This window comes from Petaurus breviceps, unplaced genomic scaffold (genome assembly GCF_028583685.1).
Source record: "Petaurus breviceps papuanus isolate PSGF00001 unplaced genomic scaffold, PetGlider_PUasm1.0 90459, whole genome shotgun sequence".
Taxonomy (NCBI): domain Eukaryota; kingdom Metazoa; phylum Chordata; class Mammalia; order Diprotodontia; family Petauridae; genus Petaurus; species Petaurus breviceps.
The window spans coordinates 772,786-793,650 of NW_027187259.1; the positions used below are offsets into that span (position 1 = coordinate 772,786).

Consider the following 20,865-nt stretch of genomic DNA (forward strand, 5'->3'; position numbering starts at 1 on the left):
GAGAGTCAGGGTCTGAGTCAAGAGTAAAGCTCACATCTCTCCTAACACCAGGCCCACTCCAGGCAGCCTGAGATGATAATTCAGTCCTTTTTCTTTGCCATCTTCCCAGTCTCTTTAGAACTCCACATACCAGTGGCTCTTGAGGAAGAAGAGACCATTCTTGCATAAAAAAGGGGAGGCTGGCTGAAATGAGGATCGGGTAGCAAACAGAGGAGTGGAGACAGAGATGGAAAGGCTCTTCTAGTCTAACCCCTAATTTACACCTGTCCCCTGACTCCAAGCCTAGCACTGACTCACCCTTCTTCCTTAGTCTCCCTTGTTGGATCCTTAGCCAGGTTCCACCTGATAACTGTGCCTGTTCCCTGAGGTTTTCTCTGGGCCCTCTTCTCTTCTCCCTCTCTGCTACCTCACTTGAGGAAGCTCATCAGCTCCCATGGATTTAACTATCATCTCTATGCAAATTATTCTCTGTCCTGACCTCCAGTCTCACATCTCCAATTGCCTATTGGAGATATCAAACTGGATGCCAGTAGCCATCTTCAACTCAACATATCCCAAGCTGAACTCAGTATCTTCCAACCCTCTTCCCTCCCCCCACAAACTCTTCCCAACTTTCCTATTAACTGAGGGAGCTAGGTGGGGCAGTGGATAGAGCACCAGAGCTGGAGTCAAATCCAGACACTTAGTAGCTATTGGACCCTGGCTAAGTCACTTAAAACTATTTCAGCCACGCCCTGGTGCAGGCCCTCATCACCTCCTGTTGGGCCATCACACCAACCTTCTGACTAGTCGCCCTGCATCATCTCTCCCCTCTAACCCATCCTGTACTCAGCTAGCAAAGTGAGCTTCCTGAAGCAAAGTTCTAACCACGTCACTTCCCTTCAGTCACACTCCACTGGACTCCCTATCACCTCTAGAATCAAACAGAAAACCCAATCTGGCCCCCTTCTACATTTCCAGTCTTTCCACTTACTTTATGATCAGTGACATGGGCCAGCTTGTTCCCTGAAAAAGACTCCGTTTCCTAGCTCTGTGCCTTTTCACTAGCTGTCCTCCATCCTTCACTCTGCCCTGTGGCTTCCTTCAAGTCTCAGCTAAAATGCCACCTTTCCCTGTTTTCCTCAATACTAGTGCCTTCAGAAAGTAAGGGGGGGATATAAGAGAGGGCAGATTGGGGGGAAGTGGTATTCAGTATGCTTGCTATCTCGGGATGGGGGGGGTAGAGGAGAGATGGGAAGAAAATCTGTAGTTCAAAATCTTTGGGAAACGAATGTTGAAAACTAAAAAAATATTTTAAAAAATCTACAAATTAAAAAAATACTAGTGCCTTCAGGCTGGGATGATCTGCACTTTATCCTGGATATGTCTTGTTTGTACACAGTTATTTACATGTTGTGGCCCCCACAAAATGTGAGCTCCTCAAGGGCAGGGACAGCTTTTGCCATTCTTTCTTTTTCCAGCACTTAGCACAGGGCCTAGCACATAGTAGGTGCTTAATAAATGCTTCTTGATTTGGCAATCTACTAAGCCGAGTTGCCTCCAGATTAATTTCCTTGTCAGATTCTAACTCAAATATCATCAAATCATGTAAATTCAAGAAGAGAGGGCTAAGAAATTCCTACAGTAAACAAATACTTTAAATGAATTCTTAGGGAAAAAACAATCTAACTCAGTAATCACTACATTTTAATAGTTTTAAAAGAAGCATTAATGACAAGTTCTAAATACCCTATTCTACTACAAATTTTGAAACCTATCCAAGCTTATTTTATAGCAGATATTTTAAAAGAAAATGCCACTCATATAAAATGTGCTTAAACAGTATTTTCATAATAATCATATGATAAGGACTCTTTCAGATTTCAAGGGAGGTACATTTGTATTCTTCCAAGTATTGGCTTTCAAATAAAAATCTGGTTTCCTACCTCATCATTCAACTAAAACAGCTGTCTTCAAAATTCTGAATTATCTGCCAATTTTGATGGCCTTTTCCCATCTTCACCCTTCCTGACTTGTCTCCATTATCTGATGCTGTTGACTGACTACCTTTTCCCCTCCTGAACTCTCTCTTCTCTCTTGGTTCTTTTAGATAGACCTCTTTTCTGTATCATCATCCACATTCCACCCCTTCTCATTGCATTCTGTTGGTGACCTCCTCAGCTACCATAGGTATAACTGTCACCTGTACGCAAATAACTCCCAGATCAATATATCCAGCCTATTTCTTCTTAACTCTAGTCTCTCATTGTCAATTGCTTTAAATCTCATCAGCATCTTAAACATGTCCAAAACAGAATTATCTTTCCCCTCAAACTTAACTCTTCTACCACCATCCGGTCACCCAGGTTCATAACTTCAGTATCATTCCGAGTCCTTACTCACTCGCTCCCCCACCCAATTCAGTCAGGTGCCAAATCTTATTTCTATCCAAATGCTCCTTCTCTTCATTCACAAGCCACTAACCCTAGTTCTTGACTGAACTACTTAGGTAGCCTCTGACTTAGTACCTCCAGGATCAAATATAGAAAATCTTCTCTTGGACATTTAATACTCTTCACAAGCTGGCCCTACTCTGCCCTTCCAGTCTTACCCCACATCATTCTCCTCCAAGCACTCTATACACCAGCCAACTGGCTATTTCTCATACTCGGAAGGTAAGTCCTCTTCATCTCTGTCTTATGAGGGGCAGTATGGTGCAGGAGATAAAATGTGACCCTTGGATTCGGAAGACCTGAGCACAAATCTTGCTTTAGACACTGGCAAGCTGTGTGACACTAGGTAAAGTCACTTAATTTTTCTCGGCCTGAGTTTTTTCATCTGTAAAATGGAGTTCGTAATAGCACCTACCCTTGTAGGTTGTTGTGAGGATCAACTGAGGTATGCTTTGCAATTCTTAAAACACTATATAAATGTGAGCAATTATTATTATTCAGAAGTATTTCAAGCACCACTTCTGAATGAAGCTATTCCTGATACCCCCTCCCACTGTTAGCATTGTCCCTCCCTACCTTATATCTTTTCCCTTTGTGTTTATTCTTTTTTTTTTATTTTTTTTTGCTTTTTGGAAGGCAATTGGGGTTAAGCAACTTGCCCAAGCTCACATGGCTAGTAAGTGTTAAGGGTCTGAGTCTGCATTTGAACTCAGGTCCTTCTGACTCCAGGGCCAGTACTCTATTCACTGCGCCACATAGCTGTCCCTGTATTTATTCTTTATAAGCTGAGGTGGACAGGGGACAAAGTTGGACATGGAATCAGGAAGACTTGAGTTCAAATCCTACCTTGGACACTTACCCTTACCACAACCCTGGGCAAGTCATTTTAACCTCTGAGATTTAGATTCTTCATCTGTAAGATGGGGATGATCATAGCCCCTAACTCCCAGTGTTGGTTGTACATGGAAAGTGCCTTGCAAACAGAAGCACTAGTAAATGCTAGCTATTATTACTTATGTACTTGTCTCCATGTTTAAAATCTAAATTCTCTTTGAATAGGAATTAATTCTTTGTATCTCATTCCCCAGCACTGAGGACAGTGCCTGGCACAGAGTAGGTGATTAATTATGATTGATGACTGGAAGACGCTTAGTAAATTGGTATTGCTTCTCTGATTGATACATAGGCTGATAATGGTCAGAATTCTAGATGTTTTTGGAAAAAAAATCATTATTCTTAAGTATGGTATAAATGTTCTATAAACTAGAATAAGAACAGGTAATAAGTGAAATATTAGATTTTAAATTCCTTGAGAATGGGGCCCATGTTTTATTAATCTAAGCATAAGTGCTTAATAAATAGTCAATTAAGTTGGATTTAAAGAAACAATTTAAAGTACTTGTTACATGACCTTGCAAACCTGCAATTCTTCATATATATAAGAATCTCTACAATTGTTGCATCCACAAGTTAAAGGTACACTCAAGTACTTCTTAATTTCTTGAGTCTTTGGTTTAAGAAAACTGGTATTTCTATACTAAATTTCCTTTACTCACTGGGAAGACCCTAAAAATTTATATGGAGAAACTATTTCAAATTTTATACTAAGAACCACAAAATACCATGACAAAATTGTTTTCAGATTTCCATGGTAAAAACACACTTAACTGATATTATAATTTTCAAGAGTAACTTTACCAAATTTCCAAAACCTAATTTTTATATCATTAAGTTTTCCTTTGGTTTCAAAATCTAGATAGACATTTCCTCTTGGAATGAGACACTAATGGAAAATCAGCAGGCAATAATGTTTTTTTTTAAATTTCAAAATAGACATTACATGAAATAAGCCATATATTGAAGGTTTTTCAGAGATTGGTTACTTTAAGGTAAAGTATGCAAGATTCAACATAAAGATATACCCCAACACACTTTTCTGTTTTTTAGTGACCAAATTCCATAATGATGATCATCTTTGACAAGCCTATTAGACCCAGACATGCAAATTAGCACATGTTCATATGCTCTGAGGCTGAAGGAAATCAAGGAAAAAAACTCTGCCTCTTCCTATTAGACATTCAAGAAAAATTAGTGGGGGAAGGAGGGGTGGTATATGAGTACATTTCTTCTAAAAAGATGCTTACATTGCTTTAGTGTAGTGATACGGGAAACTGGCAGGATCACGGGGAATTTCCCAGGATTACAGGTCTAGCGCTGGAAGGGACCTCAGAGGCCCTCTATTCCAAACCCCTTATTTTACTGATGAGGAAACCGAGGCCTATAGAGCTCATGTGAGGTGAACTTCTCAGGGTCACATAGGTAGCATGCATCAGATACTGCATTTGAATCTTCTGACTCCTGAGCCAGTGTTCTTTGTACTATACTATCCTGCCTCCTGACCAATCTCTGGGTTAAAGATCTTAGCCTTTACTCAATGTTTCTGTTACAGCATACAGAGTGCCAGAGTCAGTCATTGGGAGAACTAAAGGAAAACCTCAGTTTAGTTATGTAAGCCTCACTTTTCAGTTCCTTCATCTGTAAAGTGAAGATAACATTTACACTATTTACCTCAAGACTGTTATAAACCAAGTGCTTTGGAAACTTTAGAGCACTTGGTAAATGTTAACTATTACAGGTCTCTTTCTTCCAATGGAGCTGCCAGACAGCACCCATTAGAGACAAGGCTATAGGATCTTTCAAAAAAATTTTCCCCACCTAAGGCAAAAATCACTGGCACATAGCTCTTCACACCATCCTGACTACTCTCCAAAAGACAGATAAGACTGGAGCTTGCTGGTTTGTTTGTTTTTTTAAACAGCCTACAAGGCTGGGCTACCACTCAAAAGCATTTTAAAATGCACAGTGGAACACAGCAGCACAACTCAAGTTGTTTTTCTCCAATGTACTAACAATGTAGATCTTAGAAAATAGTCAAACTTAGCAGAAATCATTTGAAGTTAAGAAACTCTAATGAACTCATCTATAAGTAACTTTATTTTCTAAAAAGTGAGAAGTGAGCTTGGTTTAACAGAAGGGACAGCTGAGCTATAACATCTGAAAACACCATCTGGTGAAAATACACTGCATTGTCAGTAATATTTTTTTAGCCAGCTGCTTTGTAAGTACTTGAGTTCGGAGCCAGAATTTTCTTGGCCCCATGAAGATCCTTTTCACATGCATTCTACAAATAAATACCCACAGCTTTTCATTGATAATACAGCGCCAGATTTTATGAGCTGAAATAAGATGGCCCAGCAATAAAGTTATACCTTACTGAAAGATTGTCAGAGAGAGAGCTTGACTGACGTGTGAGAAGTAATGAATATTCTTAGCTAGCAGGGGTCCTTAGGGGTTGGAATACCTGAAGAAGGTTGCTTTAAAAAGGCTCAGATAATCATACAACACTACCTCCCCCTTTTCTGGAGAGGTAGAGAATACTACTCCCAAATGTATACCCCCTCCAACCTGGGCTCTGTGAATCTGGGCTTTTTTTTTTTTTAACATTTAGCTTGTGTCCTCTGCAATCCTACACATTCTATGTATTTTGTACATTTTAAAGACATTATTCTGAGGAGTCCAAAGACTTCATTAGACTTCCAAAAAGGTGGCTCCATGACACACAAAAAGATTAAGAACCCCTGATCTGGTGGAACTTCAAAAACTTCAGCCCCCAAGAGCCTCATCAAGAGATGTAGGGATTGACTGGAGCAGGGAGGGTTTCTGTTCCTCACAGCCCTCCACCCCACTCACTTTTCCACTTGTATGTCCCTGAATTTTCTATAGAGCTGATCAAGACTCTGCAGGGATTTCCTAGGTCTTAAATTGTTCAGGAATGGGATCAAGTATCCCAATAGAAGTCTCCTTTGGTCACAATTCAGATGACTGGAAAAGTGGGCTGGGAGACCCCTGGAGAATCATTGGAGACACAGTAAAAGCTAGCTTTTAACATCTTGAGAGTTGGGTTCAGTAAAATGGAGTTATATTTGTTATCATCAGACAACATAGTTATTGAGACATTGATACTTAAAGTCCAAAACAGCTAGTAGGGCTGCCATTTTCCCTAGAAACCGGTTTTCTTAAGCTGAAGGGGAGTAGCATTAAGTACTTCTAAGATGGCCAGTGACTTGTTGCATCTTTTAAAATACTCAGGTGTCAGTGGTACAAACTTAAAACAATATGTGAAAGTTCATTCTTGTCAAGGAAAAAACTCACAGTATTATAGAAACAGTACTCTTTACAATGACTAAATTAAGTTCTGTCAAAGTCCACGTAATTCACATTACAAAGAAACTGGTCAAATCAACAACCTCAACCTGATTTCTCAGACTTAATACAGTGGAGAAGTAGCTGTTTTCAGACCCAGTCTGAGCCAAGTGTCTCACGTGTGCTGAGACCCTTTTCCTGAAACAAATTCTTCAGACTGAAGGTACTGCAATAAGTTTATGTCTTGGAAGGTTAAGCTGAATTAGCAAATCACTATAAAGTCAAGGCAACTGGAACTTGCAGGTCATGTTATCACTCTCAAGGCCAGAAAGATGTATTTTGGAATATCCACCCTTGAGAAGGGTACAACTAATCAGGGAAGGATTCGCAATGAAAAGGCTACTGATTCTCTATCCACTGGAGATACTGCAAGGGATAAGAAATTAATAGGCTGGAGTACAAGAGCAACCTAGGTGAATTCATCACTTGCCCTATCATTCCAACATACTCAGGAAGTTGGGAAATACTTTTTACCTTGCATTTAGGTAGTAATTAGCTGTTTAGAATCAGAAAACAGAATCCCCATGTAAACCCGGTATGATGGGGCAAGCAAAATAACACAATTATAGGCTTTCTACAGTACAGTGGGTTTAGATGAGTACACTATACATACAAGGCCTCATGGTATCCCGAGGGGATATCATTTGACTTACCATCTTGATTTCTGTGGCCTTTTTGGGAGGCAGCTAGGTGGCACAGTGGATACAGTGTCAGGAAAGCCTGACTTCAAATCTGGCCTCATATACATACTAGCCGTGTGACCCTGGGCAAGTCACTAACCCTGTTTGCCTCAGTTTCCTCATCTGTAAAATGATCTGGAGAAGGAAATGGCACACTACTCCAGTGTATTTGCCAAGAAAATCCTAAATGAAGAGTCAGACATAGTTGAAATGACTGAACCACAAGAGAGGAACTGTGGGATTTAGAGAAGTTAAATCTAAAATCAGTTTTTAATAAATTGGTTCAACTTCGTGTGACATTCAAGCTTCATTTCTTTCAATAGTCTTAAGATTCAGAGAAGTCTTGCTATAAGAATTTGTAATGGGATTATTGCTCCATCCTCTACCCAAACACAGGCATCACTTAAGAGAACTTTCTTGACTTTAACTGAGAACGATCTGCTCTTTCCCCTTCCGAGAAGCATGAATAGAGACAGAGATCAGGAAAGGGTGACCAAGGTTTTAAAGAATACTCCAAACCTGAATAATCTACGAACACTGTGTAGGACCATAAAGAGTTCATCTCTAAGCACTTGTGAAAATTACTTAAGCTAGAAATCAAAACTGTTACTCCTGTAGAGAGATGCCTGAACACTTGTTTTGCCTTTCCAAATCAATTTTCTAGCTTTAATATCTGGGATTTGAGAATACTTACCTTTGGTGTAGCGTCTGTCCCTTTGTATTTTGAGGAGGGAACAAAGAATTGCTCAGGGCTTAAAAGGTAGAGAATCAATTTAAGGAGCCACAAATACTTCCATAACCTGACCACTTACTGCATTTCTGTTTGTCTTTGCCACAAGGATAAGTACATCTTCATGTTTGAAGCTAAAATACTGGTATCAGATCAAACATGTGGCATAAATATAGGAACCAATAAGCTTTAGTCATCTTCGTTGATGACATTTTAGTCATAAAAGCGGGGATCCAAATAAAAAGCCAATATAGTAGGTGATTTTATTTCTTAGAACAGATAGTTTAACATTTGTTTTTAGCTGATGCTTGCATCTCCCACATATAGTAAGATAAATAACTACATAATGAAGGACAGTTTGACAAAGGCTTGGTTGCCAAGGATTTTTTTTCAGTGTAGAGAATCTCTCTGGCTGTTTCAAGAAGTGCCCCTCCCCCAACATAATCTATTTTCCATCTCATTAGGTAGGTCAATTAACTATTCTCTCTACTAAAGTACCTTTCTCAATGCGGCTTTTTAATTTTGCTTCCATTCTCTTGAAATCTCCCAATAAATTCTTCTAGAAAGCTATTCTCCCCACAACTTTGTCATTATTCTCTATAGCTGTGATGCTTCACATATGAAGCAGTCCTTAAAGAAATTATCATGTGAGGAAAACCACAGAATGCTGAGGGGCATTTCCAAAAAGAGAAAAAAAAACTCACAAATTCATCTAGGGAAGTTCTGTGTATATTAAACTGAAGCAAAGAATTAAGCAGAAAATTCTGGCATCAGCCACTTCAGAAGCAGGGAGGCAGGAGGAAAAAACAAACAAGCTAAAAGAGATATTCAGGCACCTCTGCAGGGTTTATAATACTGACTAAGTATTGTAAGTAAAAGGAAAACACCTTCAGAGTTTCAAAACTGCTTCAAGATTTGCAGCAAAGAGAGGTTTAAATGGCCTATTGCACACAATAATAAAAGTATTTTTATGTCCTAGTACATACCACATAGAGAAAATAGACAGCTCAGCCATGAGACTTACATGCATTTAAACACTAATACCAATGTAGAAAAAGTAAGGAAAGAAAGAAAGCATATTAGTTTATGGATTTTCAAATAATAGGAACTACTCTATTCCCTTCTTGGTCAGATAATCATCACAACCATATGTTACCTTACAGAAAAGGAAAACAAATATACTAGATCAGATTGGGCTAATTTTGAAAACTTTCAAAAGAGTGGAAATGCTGTTCTAAAACTAAGCACATTTTATCCTGTGATACAAATGTGTTCATTTCAAAGAGTACTATTCAATTTTTTTTAAATTCAAGGCACTACCAGCAACCTTTCTTTTAAAATGAAACCACCTCTTAGAATAAATCAACCTGATTTAAGTTCACAAAAGCCAATCTGAATTCTCTTGCCTCCAAAGTTTTTCAGGACCCAAATTCTAGGCTCTGACTCCCTGTAATTTCATAATTTTTGTAACCTTTTTTTCATTTCCAACAGCCAAGTGTGTGCTTCAATTCAGAATGCAGAGTTCACTGTGCAGCTCATGTTCCCTACTCCATTCCAAAAATAGTATTCATCAGACTTGGAATTCTCCATGACAACCACTTACTCAGGTCTTTTATTTTTTTTTTAATGGAAATATGAAGTTACATACAGGTGCATTAAAAAGTAAACCCTGAAATATCCCAAAAGTAATTTCTGGAATATACTACTGTTAAATGTTTGGAGATGTAAGCCTTCTGGGAAATTTCCAGGTTGAAAGCAGATTAATATGCTCTGTTACTCCTTTAAATTTATATTAAACATCAATGCTAATTACATAAAACTTTGATAAGGTATGATTTTCTATTTTTTTAGTTTTGGCCACTAACAACATAAAACTGCATTATTCTTTGACTAAACCATGTAGCCTAGTTTATAAATATCATAATGGTGATAAAAATCATAGTTTGATACAATAATTATTCATCATAATAGTCAGCTTAAGGTATAGCATGAATTAACAGTATATAGTTACATGTTATAAAACAATGAAAAATCAGCATTTTGCATATATAATTTCTTTAAGGATTTGTAATTTTAAAGATCTAGTTAAAGCTATTAAAATGATCAAGTGTATCTAACATTAATTTTTTCCTTATGTTTGACATATTTCAAAAGGATCTACCTTTATGTCAAAAAGCAAAATGATGTGTTACATAGCAGTTATACAGTAGCAACACATTTTTAATTGTGGGATTTTCCCAAAGATATAAGTAATGGATAAGGACTATAGAGGTGGGCTATGAGGAAAGCAATGAAAAATGATCAGTATTTTCACTAAGTAGATCAACAGACCCCCAAAGTCAGAAAACACCAATATAAAGGAGTTAAATAACAAAGAATGGTACCTCCACCCCCAACCCTGAACTCAAGGCCACTCTAGTTCCAGGCCTTGTTCCAAAAGGCAACTAGTTTGTTTCTGAGCCCAGGTCCGATGTAAGACAATTTTCACTGCATACTAATTAGGTTAGCTAGACAAAATTTGTTAAGTTTTCTCTCATTGAAAGATGAATTTAGATCCTCCTAAGCAAAAGCTCAACACTTTGACCTATTTACAACAGAAAAAACCCAAATGACTGCCTATTGTTTAGACTAACATACAGTTTGATGGACAACCCATAAAACTGGGCCATCCATACATATATCTTGGAAAGACACTGTGTGTGGACAAGGAGCTGGGTCCAGAATTAAACAGGAAGAAGAGAGTGAGCTGGATTGCCTTTAGGAAACTATACAGTGCTTCTAATGACCCCAAGCTTCATCTTGAAAACAAAGACCCATCTTTTTGGTAAACATTATTATTCTGATGCTGATATATTGCTGAGTCATGGAAGGGGGGAGCCCCCTCAGTTAGTATTTGAGGTTACTCCCAAAAAGCTTCGGAGAGGTATATGGTGGACACAAGAAGACTGTTAACACATTACAATCCCAGGACTGTACAAGATAAGCAGCATAAAGAATGTCATTGGAGAGATGCCTGACTGGAAAAGAAGGTGAGCTGGTCATGTAGCAAGAGCAAGAAATAACCAATGGGCAACCTGTGTATTCCACTGCTGTCTGTGAAATGCTAAGAGAAGTAGAGGAAGGCCCCCAGAATACTAGTCAGATCCCCTGTAGAAAATTTATGGGAGAGTATGAAAAAAAGTCACCCAGGATGAAAGAACATGAATGAGTTGTGATTTATATCACTGGAAAGAATACTAATTGTGATAAAAGATCTACTGAAGTGTAAAAGTAAATAGATACTATGAAATTAAATGATTTGGGTGATTACAATCAGAAAAACAAGGTAAAAGCTTTACTTAAAAGAATGTTAACTCAACTCAGTAAACATTTATTGAGGAAAATACTAGGTGGTGCAGTAGATAGAGAGCTGTATTTGAGATTAAGACCCGAGTTTAAATCCTGCCTCAGTCATTTAGTAGCTGTGTAACTCTGGGCAAGTCTCAACCTCTTAGCCCCTCAGTTTCTTCATCTATAAAATGGGGATAATAATACAATCAACCTCTCAGGTTTGTTGTAAGGATCAAATGAAATAATACATGCACAAGTACTTTGCAAACATTAAAGTGTTCTATAAATACCAGCTAGTATTAAATACTATATGCTCAAGATGCATCATATACTATTGGGGAGATAAAGCAACATATGGCATGATTTCTGCCTTCAAAGACTTTTCAATATCTTTGAGACAAGGCTTACATAAATGAAATATTTTATACATGGAAAAGACAGGAGAAGTGCTCCCTTACTTATGAATGCCTCGTTTATATAAATGTCCAACTAAACACTCAGACCAAAATTCTCTTCACCATTTCTGCTCCTCTAGACAGCAACCAAACTGTTCTGGGCCAATGGTACCACCTGGTGGCCAACACAGGGACTAGCCAACCCAACATATTTGCTTTACTCTTTTTTTTTTTTAACTATATTCCCTCTGGCCCCCTCACTCCACTCAAGGGAATAAAGATTCCCTCCAACTTGCCTCTTTTGCCACTAGCATTCAGTTAATTCCATCTCCAGCAATCACTTACTTAAATGTATAAATAGTCTTTTAAAGAGAACCATGGGTTCAAATCCTGCCTTTGATGCCTACTACCAGTATGACCTTGGGCAAAATAAAGTAACCTCCCTGGGCCTCAGTTTTGTCATCTATAAAAAGGAGGAGATTGAACAAGATGGCCTTGGAAATTCCTTCCACCTACATATCGGTGATCTTAACAAAACCCCATGCTTCTTCCAGCTGTAGCCTATGTACCTCAGAAAATTCTAAGTTAAAAAAAGGAAAAAGGGATCTAACTGATTGATAGCTCTTTAAAAAGATCAGTATTACTAATATATCTGTATCAAAGAAAACAAAATCTACAATTAAGAAGTGAAATTAGACATGATAACGAATAATACTATTGGCCTCTAAAGTCCTTGAAAATGCCCTGAATTGTCCTTCAGAAATTTTTGTATTAGTCTACCTGTTAACTAACTACCCTTTTCTCAAATACCAGCATTTACAATAAAATGCCTTATTAAATTGTTTAAATTACAATCAGAATAGCATTCTTTTATTTTTTATGTCAAATATCACATACAGTATTTCACCTGCATTGTGTGCTAAGTGTGGCCTAGCCCATCATTGATATAACATTTTTCCTAAGGGAAAATTTGTTTCACAGTTCCAAAAAACTTAGCGAGAAACTTTTTAAAAAGGATGCTTGAAAATGCAGAACTCCCTCTATATGCTTAATGTAATACAAGGTAATACGAGCTAACAAATGTACCATATAGGGCAACAAGAAAGCAATGGTGTCATGGATGGTACTTTGGTAGGTGCTAAGGAATAAAGGACAAAGTCTCTGCCCTCAAGGGGCTTCTTGTTTCAAATTCCATTTTAAGTGCAAAGGAAAGATTCAAAATCCCAGGAGCGGTTTTAAGAGGGAGGCAGGTTGTTGTGAGGATTAAATGTGATGATGTATTTGTATTTTATAGACCAGAAAGGACTGTAAAATTCAAGTTGTTATTAATTGTAAATGCCATGCATGATCAGAAAAAGGGAGAAATCAATGCTGTCTGCAGAAGGCTTCATAGAACATGTAGGACTTGAGAGGACTGTACTTAACAGCCCGAAGCACTGCTTACATAATTTTACACCAAGGTCTTTCTTTGTCCTTATGTTACTTTACAAGTATTTAAGTTCTGATGATACAAACTATTATGGCACATGGAAAAATTAACAGAATAATTTAAATATTGAAGCCAAAACTGAATGTAAAGTCTTTGAATATCTGAACTCTCTTCTCTGTCATATACAGTGACTACTATAAAATGTATTTATTTGTAAAATTGAAGAGACTGATTATACATGTCTCCTTGCTTCAATATTGCTGCAGCATACTAAAATAAGCCGGGGTGAAGACAGAAAGATATTTCTGTACAAATACCCACCATCTTCCCCATTGGAATTTATAGAAGTCCTGTGGGAAAGTGGGAGATCAGGGTAGAGATCTAGAACCAGACACATTATATGCATTAAATGTTATGAAATGGTTATTTCTATATTTTTATTCACATAAAGAACATATGCAAAACTCTATAAAATTCCTATATAAAACTGGAATCATCACAAACGAAAGGCTTACCTTTAAGCTAATAAGGGTTGTAAAGCAAGAAAAACTACAGCTTATTTACCAAATCCTAAGAAAAATACATGACTGATTTGGACAAGCACACATTTTTAGTGCTATTTCAAACCACCATGTAGCTCTGGTTATACATGATCAAGATAAGGAACATCACGAATCACTAAATATCACTAAACCATCTTCAAAATGGTTCTAAGTGAGAGAGAGAGAGAGAGAGAGAGAGAGAGAGAGAGAGAGAGAGGAAGCATTGAAAACAGCATTTACAAGGACAGATTAAATACTAAAGGCACGACTTTCAAGTTGCCCTACATAGACATAATGAATAAATGTTTTTGGAAAACAAGGATTTTGAAAAATTGCTATTTTGAATGCTGATTTGGTAGAAAATAATTTAAATCACAAATCCTTTAGAATTCTTAGCAGATATTATGCATATAGAATAAAACATGAAAGATGCTGGGTACACTTAAAAAAAACCCCAGCCAGGCAATATTTTTAAGATAAGCAGATTCCCATACAGCAGACCACAACATTTTCATGCCAGAAATTAACATTCCATACATATGCAATTATTGGGAAGATTATATTACAGTTTTCCGAAGCAATAATACAATATGCTTGCTGAAATAACCAATCATTTGGGGACAGGGGTATAGAATTATCAAGGGTCTCAAGAAAGCAACCATCCTTGAAGACAGGCAAAAAAAAATTAGGGTTGAACTTTGGAAAAAAAAGGCTAGGAGAAAATTTGATGGAAATAAGTCATAAGTAATATGGGTCAGGCAAACATGGCCTCAATCACCAAATCCTGCAATCCTAGAATGAGTTCTAGGGGGCATGCCTTGACGTAGACTTAGAACAAAGCCCTACTTTGAACAGTGGGTTACTGATTTCTAGAACTAATTACCCCCAAGAGTTTATATAGGCTAAAATATGAGCAGCTTCAAGAACGATTTACACAATAAATTAATGAATGATAAATCCAGACTAGGTTACTAAGGAAAGGTAGAGATGTTTGGGAAGCCTATATGACCTTATGGAATTTAAATTAGAAGACAACCGTGCATTTATCTAAAATCTCCCTTGTTAGCACGATCAGACATAGAAAACAAGGTAGGATGGACAAATGGTCTGACCCCCCCCCAGTGGCATTTCTTATGTAAGATTTTCTCCTTAAAGTAACACTATATTTAAATTTTACTTACTTTATAACTAAGGCCAAAAAAGGAAAGTCTGAGCTACAGACAGCAGTCACCTTCTAACTCATAAAATTATGTTTAGCTCTGGCAAAGATCCATAGGCTCATAGGGAGCATGTGTTATATTCTAATTCCTAGACAGACTCTCAAGCCTCAATTTCAGGGTTGTGGCCCCTTACTCTTTGATGCAGTGAGTGATACTTCATGATCTGAAAAACAGTGGCTCAGGCATGGAAATGTGAAGGGCTACTGTATTAGATTAATATCTATAAATATACTGCTTTCATTGGTTTAATGTAACCACAACTACCTAAAACTTATCTTAATCTCCAAAGTACAATTTCCCCTTCTAAATAGTATGGTCTTACTCTAATATTAGAATAACATTTTAGCACTATGGAGTGTGCAAAAGGAAGTATAGTCTGATTTTTTAGAACTCACCATTTTACCTGTAGAAGGACACAAGACATCTGATAATTTCTCAATTTTTAGAATCCCAAATCACATTAAATATAAATATACATATTGTCACCTAATGTTTAGTTTTAGAAAGGCTACTGACTTCTAGAGGTCCTTTAGCCACCACTATAAATTAGTCTTCTCTGCACATCAAGATTGCTGATAGGGGCGGCCAGGTAGCACAGCGAGTAAGAGCACCGGCCCCAGAGTCGGGATGACCTGGGATCCAATGGGGGCTCTGATACTTAGCACCACACCCAGAAATAACTGGCCATGTAACCTTGAGCAAGTTACTTAACCCCGATTGCTTTAAAAAAAAAAAGATTGCTGATAGAAATAAATAGTGCTAAGTAAGAGATTTTGATGTATTTATTTATGTCAAAAGTTTGAATTCTGTCTAGTGAGTTCCTCCTTTCCCAACTTTAAAGGCTATACGTGTAAAGAAAATATGCTGACTTGCCTTTAAACGACACCTAAACTGAACACTTTATTTCATAAGTTTAAAATTATCTCTTTGGATACTATATGTTTCACTAAACAGTCACGGAGTTACTTCAAATTAACATGTTGTTTTTACCTGGAATAGAAGCACACTAGAGATAGTCCCAAGGTCCAGTCTTTAAAAAAAAAAAAAAGACTCTGCACCTTTGAGGGAATAAACTTGCCTACTTTCAAGGTCTCAAAGTGCCAGATGATTTCTCATTTAATTTTGAGTTACATTTGAGACAGAGCCAGAGCAAATTGTATTATGAACTGTGACTTCAATTTATATCACAGATTTGAAGCATAATAAAAATGAAACTGGGATCAGATTTTCCTTATTAAGAGAATTTTAGTGGAGTTACATACACAGCAATTTTACACAAAGCCTAAAAAAAAGATTTGGGACTTTAGAATACCCTGCCTGTACTGACCAACATAGGCAATCTGAATTAAAAGTGAAAGAATTACTCACTCATTTTACATTGAGCTCTTCAAAGATATAATAAAGAGGTGTACTGTGCTTACTCTTCAGCTAAATTCTGGCTTGCAGAAACGATAACCGATGAACGTAACTACCTTGATCTTGGCAAATTTAACCACAGCTTGCTGAGACAGATACAAAAGCAGGTGAAATGGACATTACGAAAAACATAGTACTTTGATAATTCAGGCATAAATTAAGTAGTACTGATAATCTGATGAAAAGAAAAAAAATGAACATTTTGCAAACTTTAGTGACTGTGGAAAACAAAGTTTTAATCTTATCTTCATATTTATCTCAAAAGTAGAACCTAAATGCGTTCCCTAGAACACTGCGGATGGAAAAATATTTCCAGGATATATATGCCACCATTTCAAAGCCTCTCAAGTTAGTGATTCATTTATCTTCTGATTGAAAATAATCTTTCACTTGTTAATAGGCTTTCATATGAACATAACTTGGCAAGTATTAATTTAAAAGTTCAGAATTGGCAAGGAATAAAGGAATGAAGTGCATGCAAAAGTAAAATACCTCATGCTGGTACTTCTAAAAATTAAAAAAAAAAGCTTTCAGGTATTCATATACACTTTGTAGGGTGCAAGTAATACTATTTCAAAAATGAGCATTTTTCAATACAGAAAAGGGTTTTCACCTTGTAGTTTCAAAGCAACCAGAGTTAAGTAAGGCACGTACTCACATTCTGCAAGGTGGAGTGAAAGAAAGAGGGAAGAAAAGTTTGATTTCTTTTCTACAAAGGTGTGCATGTTGTGCATTCATGGAGTATGGCACCTAATTTGTTTGGAAATCTGGCACAATCATTGCAAAATAACCACTCAGTTCTTAAATAAAATCCACACCAGAACATTTACCCAGGTTTAATTTTGAAAAAAAAAATTTTTTTTAAAAAAGGAAACAGTCCTAGACATGTGTTATTTTGCCTCATTGCCAAAGTGCTGCCTGTTTCAGGCCAACTCTTGGAAAAGAAAAACTTGTTGCAACAGTACCACTTAGAGTTCCCCAAATAGCTTGTTTCAAAGAACTACACAAGGCATCCATTCAAGTAATTCTCATAATAAAAAGTATAGAGAGAAAAAGCAAGTCCATTTCTGCTTAGTTTTGTAGTACTCTAGAAAAATGCACTCAAATATCACCAACTTTGCTTTGGAATAGTCAGTGCAGAAGAGAAATGGCGAAAGACATATCATAATGAGGTCAGAAAAAGAACTCTCCTTTCCAAAAAGTTCCCATCCAAAACATCTCATTTCAAAGATTTCTAATGAAAAAGCACACTGGTGCTTCATTTTTTTGCACAACATAATGAATGACATCCTACAACCGAAGTCGTCTGTCCTTAGTTAAAACAGAACTCGATTCACTCACCAGTCACCTTTTGTTTACCCTATGTATCTGCGGGGCACTATATGGACATAACACACAATAGCCAAATAGGCTGATCTCCCAATCACCGAATGAAAGGCATCTGAATCCGCCTCGAACAAGAGGTTGTCACCACTACCCATTTAAGCAGCAGAGTTTAAGCTGGAAATTGCAGCAGTTAGGCAACAGGCAGTTTCAAGCATTAGGAGGGATAGATAACGGTCCTTCCACCCGGGGAGCACGGGCCACTTGAGCAGAATAACTGCACACAAAGCTTAACCTGCCTCTCCCAGAGTCACTAGGTCTGGGGTGGAAAAGGACAAAAAAGCATCCACCTAAAGAACGGCCAACCTCGCCGTGCCAGCTCCCCACCCCTCCGCCCAAACGGTGAGTTCCCAGGCAGGAAACAGACCGTTGGCCGGTTACCGGTTATCCGGGGCCTCGAAAGCAATCTAGCGGTGCGAGGCTCTCAATCACTACAGAGCCGGGGTGCGGCGGCGAGGAGAGGAATCCCTTGGCCAAGGGAGCCGTCCGGGGCCGCTGCCGATCTCTGGGAAGAAGCCTCCGAAGACTACGTGGCATTAGCAGGCGACAGCACAAGTGCCCAAGCGCTGGTGGCTGCAGGGGAGGTGGCTGAGGGTGCAGGGGGTGGGAAAGAAGTCCCTCCACTTACTCCCGACAGCGCCGGGACACAGGCACTTTTTAAACAGCAAATCCAAATACGGCTCCAAGATGTAAAAGGAGCCCTCAGGCTGCGCTCCCCCTCCCACATATTCGGAAACTTTTCCCTCCAGCAGCCCTCCCAAAATATCCCCCACTCCCCCCTCCTCCGCTCCGGCCGGCCCCCGCCCCCTGCGGGCTCCCGCCCGCCTCGCTCCCTCTCTCTCCCTGCTCCCTCACCTCCGCCAGGCTCTCACGCTCAGACCCGGGCTGAGCCGCTGAGCGGGGCTGGGCGACTCTCGCCTCGCCTCAGCGCCCAGTAACTCTAGCCCCTCCGCATCCTTCCCACTCCCCGAGGGCTCCCAGCCCCGGCTCGGCTCTCCGCGCCCGTGTCCTGGCCCCCCCCCCGCCCCCAGGCCGGGGCTCCAACTGCCAGTTTTCGCCGCCGCGCGCCCCCCCCCCCCCCGCCCCCCCCGCTCTGCCCAGCCCGGCCCGCGCGCCCCGCATGTGTGCGCCCAGCAGTAACAGCCGCCCGGTGGTCGGCGCGGCGGCGATGTACAGCAGCAGCTGCTGCCCTGCCCTGCCCCTCCCCCGCCGGCGAGGGGCGAGGGGCGGGGGGCACGGGGAGCCGTCTGCTCCCTCTGCACGCGCGGCCGGAGCGGCCGACGCCGCCTCAGCCCGGCACCGACACAGCCCAGCTGCCCCGGGGTGGGGGGAACACGGGGCACAGACACTTACTGACTGCCACACAGAGGGTGGGAGAGACACGGGGGGCTGAGGGGCAAACGCGACACTGTCCCGCCGTCCCCAACCCGGCTGCGAGCCGTCGCCGTCGTAGTTGCCCCAGCCGGCAAGGTGCCGCTTCAATCTCAGCGCGGAGCCGCTCGCCCGCCGCCGGACCGCCCCGCCATGATGGAATGTGGCCTCTGCGCATGCGCCGCGGTGTGGGGGGGTTTGAAGGGGGGGGGGTGCGAGCGGAGAAAGCGCAGGACCCTCGAGGCCGAGGGTGAGCGATTGGCCCCGGCCACAGGCGCGCCCCCCCCACCCCCTGGGGGGGACTGACCGACGCAAAGCCGGGCGGTCCCGCCAGCGGGCGCTTGGGACGGCGGACTGGGGGGGTGGGGGGGGGAACCTGGGCATGGGACATTTGCTGCCCTGCTCTGCCCACCGGGTTGCGGGCTGGAGGCTGCCCCACGTTGGCCCCCCAGGCCCGGGGCAAGCCGGGCGGTGCAAACTTACCCAGGTGTCATAGAAAGATAGGGACAGTCTGGTGGGCTTTACCACTGATGACTTGGAAAAGTCACTGCCCAAGGAAAAGCGGGCAGGGCTCGAGGGCTCCGGGGCTCCCTTCCTTCCTTCCCCCTCTAGTGATCTGCAGTCTCTGTGATCCACTGGTCCGGGATTCCTGGCTGTCACTTAGATTATGTTCTGTCTCCTCGCCTGCTTTCCCTCGTTTGTGGCCCTAGGAGGCCAGGGAATGCTTTCTCCCTCCTCCCTTGCTCTAGCCCGAAGAGGCTAGTGTTGCCAATTTGCAAACAGAACCACGTGGGAGTTGAAGCAGAGGGGATTCTGTTTCTCTGGGGTTAGCAACAGCCCACAAGTGCAAGGGTTGGGGGAAAGAAAAAAAAAACACACACACACCAGGAGATTGCTGAATCCTAGGGTTCCACACTAGTATCAACTAACAAAGGAACAGCAAGGGGGAAAGGTCAGGGGCACTGAAGAAATACAGTAAATAACTCTTAAAAACCTCCCCAAATCAGAAGTGACTTTGAGAGAATCCCCAGTTGTAGCCACCATTAACAAACTAGAACGAAAAGTTTTAGACATACTAACTTTTATCTGGGGTTAAAAAAAAAACCCCAAAGACACACATACCCCACCAAACACCCCCTACCCCCCACCCACTCCTCAATGGTCAGGGTCTGAGTCCTAGGACCAGAGGGGTGGGAAGGAAGGAAAAGAGCATTTATTCAGTGATCACTGTATACCAGGCACTGAGATGGTGCTTCTCGGTGCACTGTGGGGGGAGCAGAAGCCTTTGCCCCAAGGGGGATCTTTGGGGACAGAATCTCAGAACTGAAAGCAGCTCCAGTGCCCATGGAATCGAATCTATACCTGAAAAGTTATCCCAGGGCCAGTACACCCTAAGAAGGGTCATCTGCCCTTTGCTTCAAGGCCTCCAGTGAGGGGCAGCACACTATGCCCCCTGGGAGTAACTGGGGGACAGCTCTTATTTTTAGGAAATCTTGCTTGAGATCAAGGCCACAGTTGCCTCTTTGCAACTTGCACACATTGCTTCTAGTACTGCTCTTTGGGGCAGAGCAAAACTCAGCTAATGCCTCTTCAAAGGGCAGAAAGGTGTTAAGAAAAGGCAGAGGGTTGAGTAGAGTGCCATGTGTCTGAAATGGAGCAAAAAATACCTAATGC

At 40.6% G+C, this 20,865-nt stretch overlaps 1 protein-coding gene across 8 annotated transcripts in view; it reads right to left on the reverse strand.

The window, feature by feature from the left end:
- LOC138141712 (fibronectin type-III domain-containing protein 3A-like) overlaps nt 1-19,982 on the reverse strand; it is an 84,032-nt gene extending 64,050 nt beyond the window's left edge. For 3 of the 8 annotated variants that reach the window (XM_069062514.1, XM_069062513.1, XM_069062507.1), the window contains exon 1: nt 19,174-19,368. The gene's annotated coding sequence lies outside the window, so the exon portion shown is untranslated. The other 5 variants (XM_069062508.1, XM_069062511.1, XM_069062512.1 and 2 more) reach the window with 5 other exon arrangements.
- Nucleotides 19,983-20,865: the final 883 nt, after the last annotated feature.